At 36.6% G+C, this 10,255-nt stretch overlaps 1 protein-coding gene across 1 annotated transcript in view; it reads right to left on the bottom strand.

Moving 5' to 3' along the window:
* Positions 1-10,255, bottom strand: part of LOC137621652 (ankyrin repeat and BTB/POZ domain-containing protein 2) — a 622,846-nt gene that overhangs the window by 319,210 nt on the left and 293,381 nt on the right. The window lies entirely within an intron of this gene.

A 10,255-nucleotide genomic window follows, 5' to 3' on the forward strand; every position in this document is an offset into this window, starting at 1 on the left:
ATTCAATATATTTCTTTTGAGAAATATGAACGAGAGAGAGAGAGAGAGAGAGAGAGAGAGAGAGAGAGACTTAACGGTACCTATCGAGGATATATCTCTGTTTTTTTTAACATTTTGTGATGAATTAAATTCAATATTTTTTATGAGAGAGAAATTGCCATTACCACACAATTTTCGTCTTAAGTATGAGAAAACTTAGCTTACCGAGACGTATGTTGAATGAGTACAGTGATTTCTCAGAGACGCCGTCGTGTTGCGCCGACTGTCTTGTGTTGATATTTCATTTATTTAAAAGTGTCGTTGTTTTACATTCATGACTCACTATGACTTTTCACTAAAGAATAAAAAGTTTCAAAATTACTGCATTTCACTACGCATTGGGTCCATCTCTTGTGCACAGATAAGATTTTTGGCCTGCAAAGATCAATACATATTTTGATTAGTATTTTACTTTTTTTCTTAAATATTTTTGTGCAGTGAATTATAAATAAATGTACATTTCATAAAAGCTACGGTGCTACTCTAGATTCTGGTTGTGGTGGCCTATTGGAAACGTTCTTGCCTGGCGTTTTGCCGGACCGGAGTTCGAGTCACGCTCAAGCTCGATAGTTTCTTGTAGTGTCTGTAACCTCACCATCCACAATATTATGAGCTAATGGGGGCGGGTTGGGGGAGCCTATAGGTCATCAGCAGTCATTGCCGAACCCTCCCTGGCCCTAGCTTGGGTGGAGAGGGCCTTAGGTGCTGTCCGGTAGCTAGGGCATTATCATTCTCTTGCTTCTGCCATTCATGAGCGGCCTTTAATGTGAAAGCTCTTTGCCACATACAGATATTTTGTAAACAACAGCTCAGCTCTCTCCAGAGACGATCTTTGAAACGATTTTATCACGTCATCGAGGTGAACAAATAACGGTAACGACCAGTACGGCTTTGATTTTTCGTCTTTCACTTGAAGATGTCATCAAGAGTTCAGTGAATATAATAGACGGTAATGCTGTTTGCAGGACAGATCGGATAACAGAAATCTTTCAGTAACCAAAATTATTTTTTGAGGTTCTCTTGACGGTTAACGATTTTTCCTATATAATATTGTTATTTATTTTATAATGTTCATTACTTTAGATGAAATAAAAAATAACATTCTCTTTTAAAATTGTGATTTAATTTATCTGGTTTTGCTGAGGGTAAAACATTTCTGAAAAGTTAAGATTAATTTTTACAACTAAGGTGGTGGCTTATTTTAGCAGCGTTTGCGTTAGTTTATAAGTACTTTGTAAGATACAATTTACATGTATATGATATATTTTTTCTGTATTTTATCGCATTTAATGCTCTATTGTAAAATCCTATGGACTTTATAATGGATCCTAAGATAGGACCTAGGAATGTTGGTCCATTTTAGAATTTCTTTTATCCGTTGATGGTACAAGCTTTTTCCATGTCTCAAGGTATCAAATAAGGAAAAAAATCTATTGTTGATTCATTACTGACCTTTTCCTCTCGGAATATCACAAAGAAAAAGGGCTCCCCATAGAAGCATTGACTCATTATGCATTGTGATGTTAAAAAAAAAAATTCAAATGGTGTTCTTAGCGGTTTAAAACTCATTAGCTTTTGAAGCAGCTGCTGTTAAGACACGCTAACGGTCATAGTTGATGTTGCCTCTTTTTTTTGTCTTTATTTGCCGTATCTATATCATTATATTGCCGTAATTTTATTTAAGCTATTGTTCTTCCTACTGCTGTTGTTATCACTACCATTGCTACTGAAACTGTTGTAGCGTTTCTTGTACTTGTTGCTACTGAGGTTACTTTAGTTACTGAAACTGTTGTAGCGTTTCCTGCACTTGTTGCTACTGAGGTTGCTTTAGCTGCTGAAACTATTGTAGCGTTTCCTGTACTTGATGCCAATGAGGTTGCATCAGATACTGAAGCTGTTGTACCGTTTTCTGCACTTGTTACCACTGAGGCTGCTTCAGCCACTGAAACTGTTGTAGCGTTTCCTGCACTTGTTGCTACTGAGGTTGCTTTAGCTACTGAAACTGTTGTAGCGTTTCCTGCACTTATTGCTACTGAGGTTGCTTTAGTTACTGAAACTATTGTAGCGTTTCCTGCACTTGTTGCTACTGAGGTTGCTTTAGCTGCTGAAACTATTGTAGCGTTTCCTGTACTTGATGCCAATGAGGTAACATCAGATACTGAAGGTGTTGTACCGTTTTCTGCACTTGTTACCACTGAGGCTGCTTCAGCTACTGAAACTGTTGTAGTGTTTCCTGCACTTGTTGCTACTGAGGTTGCTTTAGCTACTGAAACTGTTGTAGCGTTTCCTGCTCTTGTTGCTACTGAGGTTACTTTAGTTACTGAAACTATTGTAGCGTTTCCTGCACTTCTTGCTACTGAGGTTGCTTTAGCTACTGAAACTATTGTAGCGTTTCCTGTACTTGATGCCAATGAGGTTGCATCAGATACTGAAACTGTTGTAGCATTTCCTGCATTTGTTGCTACTGAGGTTGCTTCAGTTACTGAAACTGTTGTAGCGTTTCCTGCACTTGTTGCTACTGAGGTTGTTTCAGTTACTGAAACTGTTGTAGCGTTTCCTGCACCTGTTGCTACTGAGGTTGCTTTAGTTACTGAAACTATTGTAGCGTTTCCTGGACTTGTTGCTACTGAGGTTGCTTTAGCTACTGAAACTATTGTAGCATTTCCTGGACTTGTTGCCAATGAGGTTGCATCAGATACTGAAGCTGTTGTACCGTTTTCTGCACTTGTTACCACTGAGGTTGCTTTAGCTACTGAAGCTGTTGTAGCATTTCCTGCACTTGTTACCACTGAGGTTGCTTTAGCTACTGAAACTGTGGTAGAGTTTCCTGCATTTGTTGTCTCTGGGGTTGCTTTAGCTTCTGAAACTGTTGTTGTGTTTCCTGCATTTGTTGCACTGTGGTGTCTTTAGCTACTGAAACTGTTGTCGAGTTTCCTGCATTTGTTGTCTCTGGGGATGCTTTAGCTTTGAATCTGTTGTTGTGTTTCCTGCCGCTGTTGCCTCTGGGGTTGCTTTAGCTAATGAAACTGTTGTAGAGTTTCCTGCATTTGTTGTCTCTGGGGTTGCTTTAGCTTTGAAACTGTTGTAGTGTTTACTGCATTTGTTGCCACTTAGGTAGCTTCAGCTACTGAAACCGTTGTAGTGTCTCCTGCATTTGTTGCTTCTGAGGTGTCTTTAGCTACTGAAACTGTTGTATGTTTCCTGCATTTGTTGTTTCTGGGATTGCTTCAGATTTGACACTGCTGTAATGTTTCCTGCCTTTGTTACCACTGAAGTTGCTTTAGCTAATGAAACTGTTGTAGCGTTTCCTGCATTTGTTGCCTCTGGGGTTTCTTTAGCTACTGAAACTGTTGTATTGTTTCCTGCATTTGTTGGCACTGAGGTTGCTTTAGCTACGTAAACTGTTGTAATGTTTCCTGCATTTGTTGCCATTGAGGTTGATTTAGCTACTGAAACTGTTGTAGTGTTTCCTGCATTTGTTGCCACTGACGTAGCTTTAGCTACTGAAACTGCTATAGTGTTTTCTGCATTTGTTGCCTCTGGGGATGCTTTTGCTACTGAAACTGTTGTTGTGTTTCCTGGATTTGTTGCCTCTGGGGATGCTTTAGCTTCTGAAATTGTTGTAGTGTTTCCTGCATTTGTTGCCTCTGGGGTTGCTTTAGCTACTGAAACTGTTGTAGTGTTTCCTGCATTTTTGCCTCTGGGGTTGCTTTAGCTACTGAAACTGTTGTAGTGTTAACTGCATTTGTTGCCTTTGGGGTTGCTTTAGCTACTGAAACTGTTGTAGTGTTTCCTGCACTTATTGCCTCTGAGGTTGCTTTAGTTACTGAAACTGTTGTAGTGTTTCCTGCATTTGTTTCCTCTGGGGTAGCTTTAGCTAATGAGACTGTTTTAGTGTTTCCTGCATTTGTTGCCACTGGGGTTGCTTTAGCTATTGAACCTGTTGTAATGTTTCCTGCACATTTTGCCACTGAGGTTGATCTGGCTACTGAATCTGGTGGTGTATTTCTTGTGCTTGTTGCCACTGAGGTTGCCTTAGCTACTGAAGCTGTTGTAGCGTTTTCTGCACTTGTTGCCACTTAGGTTCCTTTAGCTACTGAAACTGTTGTAGTGTTTCCTACACTTGTTGCCACCGTGGCTGGTTTAGCTACCTAAACTGTAGTAGAGTATCCTGCACATGTTGGCACTTAGGGTAGTTTAGCTACTGAAGCTGTTGTAGTGTTTCCTTCATTTGTTGCCACTGAGGTTGCTTTATCTACGGAAACTATTGTAGCGCTTCCTGCACTTTTTGCCACTCGGGTTGCTTTAGCTAAGTGAAACTATTACAGTGTTTCCTGCTCTTGTTGCCACTATGATTGCCTCTGCTATTGATGTCACAACTACAAAAAATTCCGGTAGTATTACTATCGCCACTGCTGGTACAAAATGTAAATATTCGCTTTCCTGTTATGATATCACGATTTCTGGTGCAGTTTGTCTTGGAACAAATGTCAGAGCTCTTGTTTTGCAGTTTCTGCAAATGTTACTATGCTGTAGCGTAAACCTAATCTAGCGTTGTGATAGAAGGCTATCATAGGAATAAATAAAGCTTTATTTTGTATGTTTGATAAAGAAATTTTAAATATTACCCTCCCATACCAAAGGTAAGGCTACATATTGATATTTATAAAAATAAAGGCTGCCATAAGAAAAAAAAATCATGAAAATTGCGTCTTGAGGTTGGTTAGATTTGTTTTCGGCTTTAGGCTCCGATGTTACCGTTAGGTGAAAGCTTTGTATAAAAAGATTAAACTTCCCTCAACTAGTGAAGAACCTTTCCCTGAACTATACATTATACATTGTAGATATTACAGTTAAGAGCTATGTGGGAAAAATGGGAAAGGTGTTTGGAGGTCAGGATTTGGGAAAACAAAAGGGGCATTACTGAGAATGTCAGTAATAGTGTATTTTATTATTATTATTATTATTATTATTATTATGATTAAAACAGGATGCTTTAAACCTAAAGGCTCCAATAGGGAAAAATAGCCCAGCGAGGAAAGAAAATAAGAAAATAAAAACTACTTGATAATTAAGGAACAATTAAGATAAAATATTTTTAAAACATCAAGAACATTAAATTGATCTTTCATAAATGAACTAGATATAAAGAGACTTATCACAGCCTGTTCAACGTAAAAACATTCGCTGTAAACTTAAACTTTATTAACTTACCACAAACTGCCGGCATAAAATAATTGCATGCCATACAAAATACTCGGAAAGGTCGGGAAAGCTATTGGGCTCACGCGATTTTTATTCATATACATTCTTCAAGTATTTAGAGAAACATAGTGTAGTCCGCAATGATTGTCAAATTCACATATTCAAGTTCTTCAGGAAAGGCTATACATAATTAGTCCTTCTTCTTCTTCTTCTTCTTCTTCTTCTTCTTCTTCTTCTTCTTCTTCTTCTTCTTCTTCTTCTTCTTCTTCTTCTTCTTCTTCTTCTTATTATTATTATTATTATTTTTATTATTTATATTATTATTATTACTAGCTAAGCTACAACCCAAATTGGAAAAGCAGGTTGCTAATTTATAAGGCCAAAGGACCCAACAGGGAAAATAGCCCGGAGGGAAGGAAACATGGAAATAAACAAACTACAAGAGAAGTATTGAGCAATTAAAATGAAACACCTTAAGAACAGCAGTAACATTAAAATAGATCTTTCATCTATAAAAACAAACAATTCAGATAAAAAAAAAAAAAAAAAAAAAAAAAGAGGACGAGAAATAAGATAAAACAGTGTGCCCAAGTGTCCCCTCAACCAAGAGAATCATGAGGCAGTAAATTTGAACATAAATTTTAGTTACGATAAATTTCCATAGTTAAGGTCTATTTCATTGTCATCTATAATTGTAAATCATTTCCCTTTATTATTGATCCTGTTGTCAATCCAGTATTCATAAATACTTACACCTTTGTGTGGGTAATGTGAATGTCTAAATTTATACGTGGTATTTTGGGTATGCTCTTGTTTGCATTTGATAATAAGGTATTATAACCATATATTGCATACATATACAAAAAAGAAGCAGAAAATCTGAAAAAATAACTTTAAATTTTACATAGTCTATCATTCAAAAGTGTTACGTTCTCTATAATAGGTAGTGGTTGCGTTTTCTTTGATGTATCTATTTCAGCGCATGAGGAAAGTTGCACCTATGATAAAGAGACCTAGGAAATCTTAACGATGTGTCATTATTATAAGAGCCAAATAATTCAAACATTGGCGAAAGTTATAGTTGCAAAAGCTATGCAAATATTTTTGTATCATTTTAATTTAGACAATCAATTCTACCCTCATGACTTTCGTAGAGTCTCCTGCCGTTCCAACTTCAAAGGAGCTAGGATTTCTGCTCCAAAATGCCTTTTGCTCATTGCATCAGGGAGAGATTAAATGTATCCTCTCTCTCTCTCTCTCTCTCTCTCTCTCTCTCTCTCTCTCTCTCTCTCTCTCTCTCTCTCTCTCTCTCTCTCTATCTCTCTCTCTCTCTCTCTCCTCTGTGCCTTAATACAAAAACAATCTAGGAAAATTATTATTCTCACATTTAAAACATAATTTCTGCACTTCTACGAAGCGGAGGAATACTTGCAGTTTAACAGATTTCCTATATTTTCTCCAAAAGAAAATTCTATTTGTCAGTACTATTATAGTTACATTCCCCGTTAATTCTCTACTGTTTTAGTTGCCTGTCTACCTGTTAATAAATAATTTGCCTTATAAATAACAAAAAATATATATTAACACTTTTTATATACCGTTTCTCTATATATATTTTGCATTTTTCATGCTTTGAAATCTAGAGTAGTTCATTTTTGTTTTCAGTATAAATGCAGTCTTACAGTTTCCTTAAACCTAATATTAAAAAGAAATCTGACAGCGATGTTTTGGGAGCTTGATTTGGTCCATATGCAGTCAATTGATCATTTTTACCATATAATTTAAAGTAACCTGAAGTTAGAGTTCTCTGCGGTAGCTCGTGGTTCTGCTACAGAAGTCGTCATCCTTTAAGGTAAGGGATCAAAGAAGCCGTCGACCAATAGATATTTTCAGGTACCGTAATATTTTTTCTCTGTCAGGTAGATATTTCTTCAATAATGTTAGGAATGTGTTTTTATGTAATGACTGTCTTACTTAGAATGAATTATTATATTGAGTCTTTTAGATGATATCGTCTGCTTAGCATTCTAATATAAAAACAGTGCAGATGTATTTATTAAATATTTTGTGTAATTATCGTGAACCTTACTTTCACTTGAAAGCCGTTTATCGTCTTGTACTCATCGGTCAACGTTCTTGAAATGGGTCTATTATTGTCAGTTCGCTTTCTGACGTCGTTATGGTCCAAGTAAGTTGGACGTTATACCAACTCATATGTAATCCTCCTCTTTTATCCGGGCTCAAAAGTGACAAGGTTATGGTGGCCTATTAGAAACGTCTCTGCCTGGCATTCGCCGGACTTGGGTTCGAGTCAAGCTCATACTCGATAGTTTCTTGTAATGTCTGCAACCTCACCATCCTTGTGAGCTAAGGTTGGGCGTTTTTGGGGGAGCCTATAAGTCTACCTTCTGAGACATCAGCAGCCATTCCCTGGCCCCTTTGGTCCTAGCTTGGCTGGAGAATTGAGCTTGGGCCCTGATCATATTTGATATATATTTGGTCAGTCTCTAGGGCATTGTCACTGTCCCTCACCTGTGCCATTTATGAGTGGCCTTTAAGCCTTTAAAAAGGAGTGCTAAAAAATCATAGTCTAGTTTTAGAGGATATGCCTCGTTATTTTAATTCCTTATTGGAACAAAGTTATTATTGATCTGAAAGTTATATATGGTATGGAATTATCAAATCCGGAGAGGAATATTTGCTTTATAAAACTGAACATTTAGGAAGTCATTAAACGTTTTGGAAATTATGTAATATGCCCCGGGTCGCATCTTGTATATAGATACATACATATACCAAGGCCCTTCCCCCAATTTCTGGGGGGTAGCCGACATCAACAAATGAAACAAAACAAAAGGGGACCTCTACTCTCTACTTTCCTCCCAGCCTGACAAGGGACTCAACCGAGTTCAGCTGGTACTGCTAGGGTGCCACAGTCCACCCTCCCCCATTATCCGCCACAGATGAAGCTTCATAATGCTGAACCCCCTACTGCTGCTACCTCAGGTTGGTGAATGTTTTTTCTCCCTTGACGGGCAGGCTTTGGAATACTCTGTAGGCCTCCATTTCACTTGGATTCCTAAAGTCTCTTCATTTAGGATGATTCTCTCTTACTCCTTTTGGATTAAATTTGTTTCTTATTTCATCTGGTTATTGTTATACTAGAGATTATAATCAGTCAATTTTAATATATCACGTTTTCTTCATTCGTTAATCACTAGGTCATGCATGGTGGATCTTTAGCCTATTCTATCACTTAAGAAGTGAAAATATCTTCTTATATTCCACTGAAGTACTATATAATTTTCATCAATATTTTCCCTTAAATATATGTAGCCAAGTTTTTCTTTATTTATATAGCAACATCTAATTATTTATAAAAAGTTTGGAAAATTTATTGCGAATTTATAAGCTGTGTGATTGTAAATATCAGCTTACATGTGGAAAAGAGCTCATTATACCGTAGATTGTCAAGAAATACCATTCCACAGATAACTTTCATTAGTAAATATTTAAGTAGAATAACATAAAGAATGATTATTTACTTTTTATTACCTAGCTTAACGTATGCTTTAAATTTGCCTTTGGATTTCTTTCATGTAGTCTATTGGTCAAAGAAATCTTTCCAAACCCAACTTATCCTTATTGATAAATACATTGCCGGAGGAATCACTTTACCAGATTTATTTTATCTATCTTTTTGTAATGCGTTGAGCCAGCACGTCATTTTTTACCTTCTCGACCTGCATGAATAAACTGTTTCCCCTCTGTGTAGAAGTGAAAGGATGTATTGTTCGACACTGGAATTCCTGGCATATATCCTCTTAAAGAATGCGAATAGCACAGTTAATGGCTAAATGCAGTGCTGTTGAGAGGAAGTTTAGATCGAAAGAAAAGGGTCTTATAAAATTGATGCCATTGAGGCAGTCATTATCTTCAATGAAACTTACAAAATAGAGGCTCTCCTACCAAAGTATTATTATTATTATTATTATTATTATTATTATTATTATTATTATTATTATTATTATTATTATTATTATTATTATTATTTAGTTTTTAGATCGTACCCATCATTATTGTTAATTATTTTTATTATAAAGTATTTTACTAGGCCACACAGTCAATTTTCCATACTTTTATGGGTTGCCCAAAAGATTTTTTTCAAAATTAAAAAGTTAAATTTGAATCATACAAAGGTTGGGCAGTTGAGTGGCTATTTTAAATTATGGCTTTACCCGTTTAGAAATTATTCAAACCAAATACTACTACAACTCATTGTCTTTTTAAAAGTCAATCTATTATTGTAGGTGGTTTATGTTATGGCAAACTGTAATTTTGAAATTTTCATGCAAAGGTTTTTAAACGTCGTCATCATGGTGTTCAAAGGGTCTCTAGGAATGTTGGCTCCAATGCTCTTTGTAATAGGACAGTTTTTCTAAACAGAATTAACCATGCCTTCATACAACTGGTCCAAGGACTTGCTGATGAGTCCTCATGAGCCAAGGTACAATTGGTTCGAGGGCTTGGCGGCGTCAATGACCTTAGATGTCAGGATGCCAGAAAACCTAAAATCAATCAATCAATTAATCGAGGGTTTGGTTGGTAGTCTTCACGTGCACAGGTGCAACAAATTCAAGGTCTCACTGGTTATTCTTCATCTACCAAGGTGCAACTGGTTTAAGAGCTTGCGCATGTTTTTAGAGTACCATGGTATACTGGGTGAGGGATTGCTTGGTAGTTTCCGAGTGCCAAGGTGCAACAGGTATGGGGATTGTCTGGTTAGGTTTTACGGGCCCAGGTGCAACTGGTTCAATGCTTGATTGGTGGCCTCCACTTTGTTACTACATACTTAAAATTTTTGGGGTGCACTAGTTTTGAGATTTGGATGTCTGAAGATTCATCGAAGTAAATTATCACTGAAGCCTATGTTGGGTAATAAGAAAAGCTTAGAATATCAGAAAATATATAAGTATTTCATGTGCATATCTATGAATGAACATTAAAATCA

This window comes from Palaemon carinicauda, chromosome 28 (genome assembly GCF_036898095.1).
Source record: "Palaemon carinicauda isolate YSFRI2023 chromosome 28, ASM3689809v2, whole genome shotgun sequence".
NCBI classification, from domain to species: domain Eukaryota; kingdom Metazoa; phylum Arthropoda; class Malacostraca; order Decapoda; family Palaemonidae; genus Palaemon; species Palaemon carinicauda.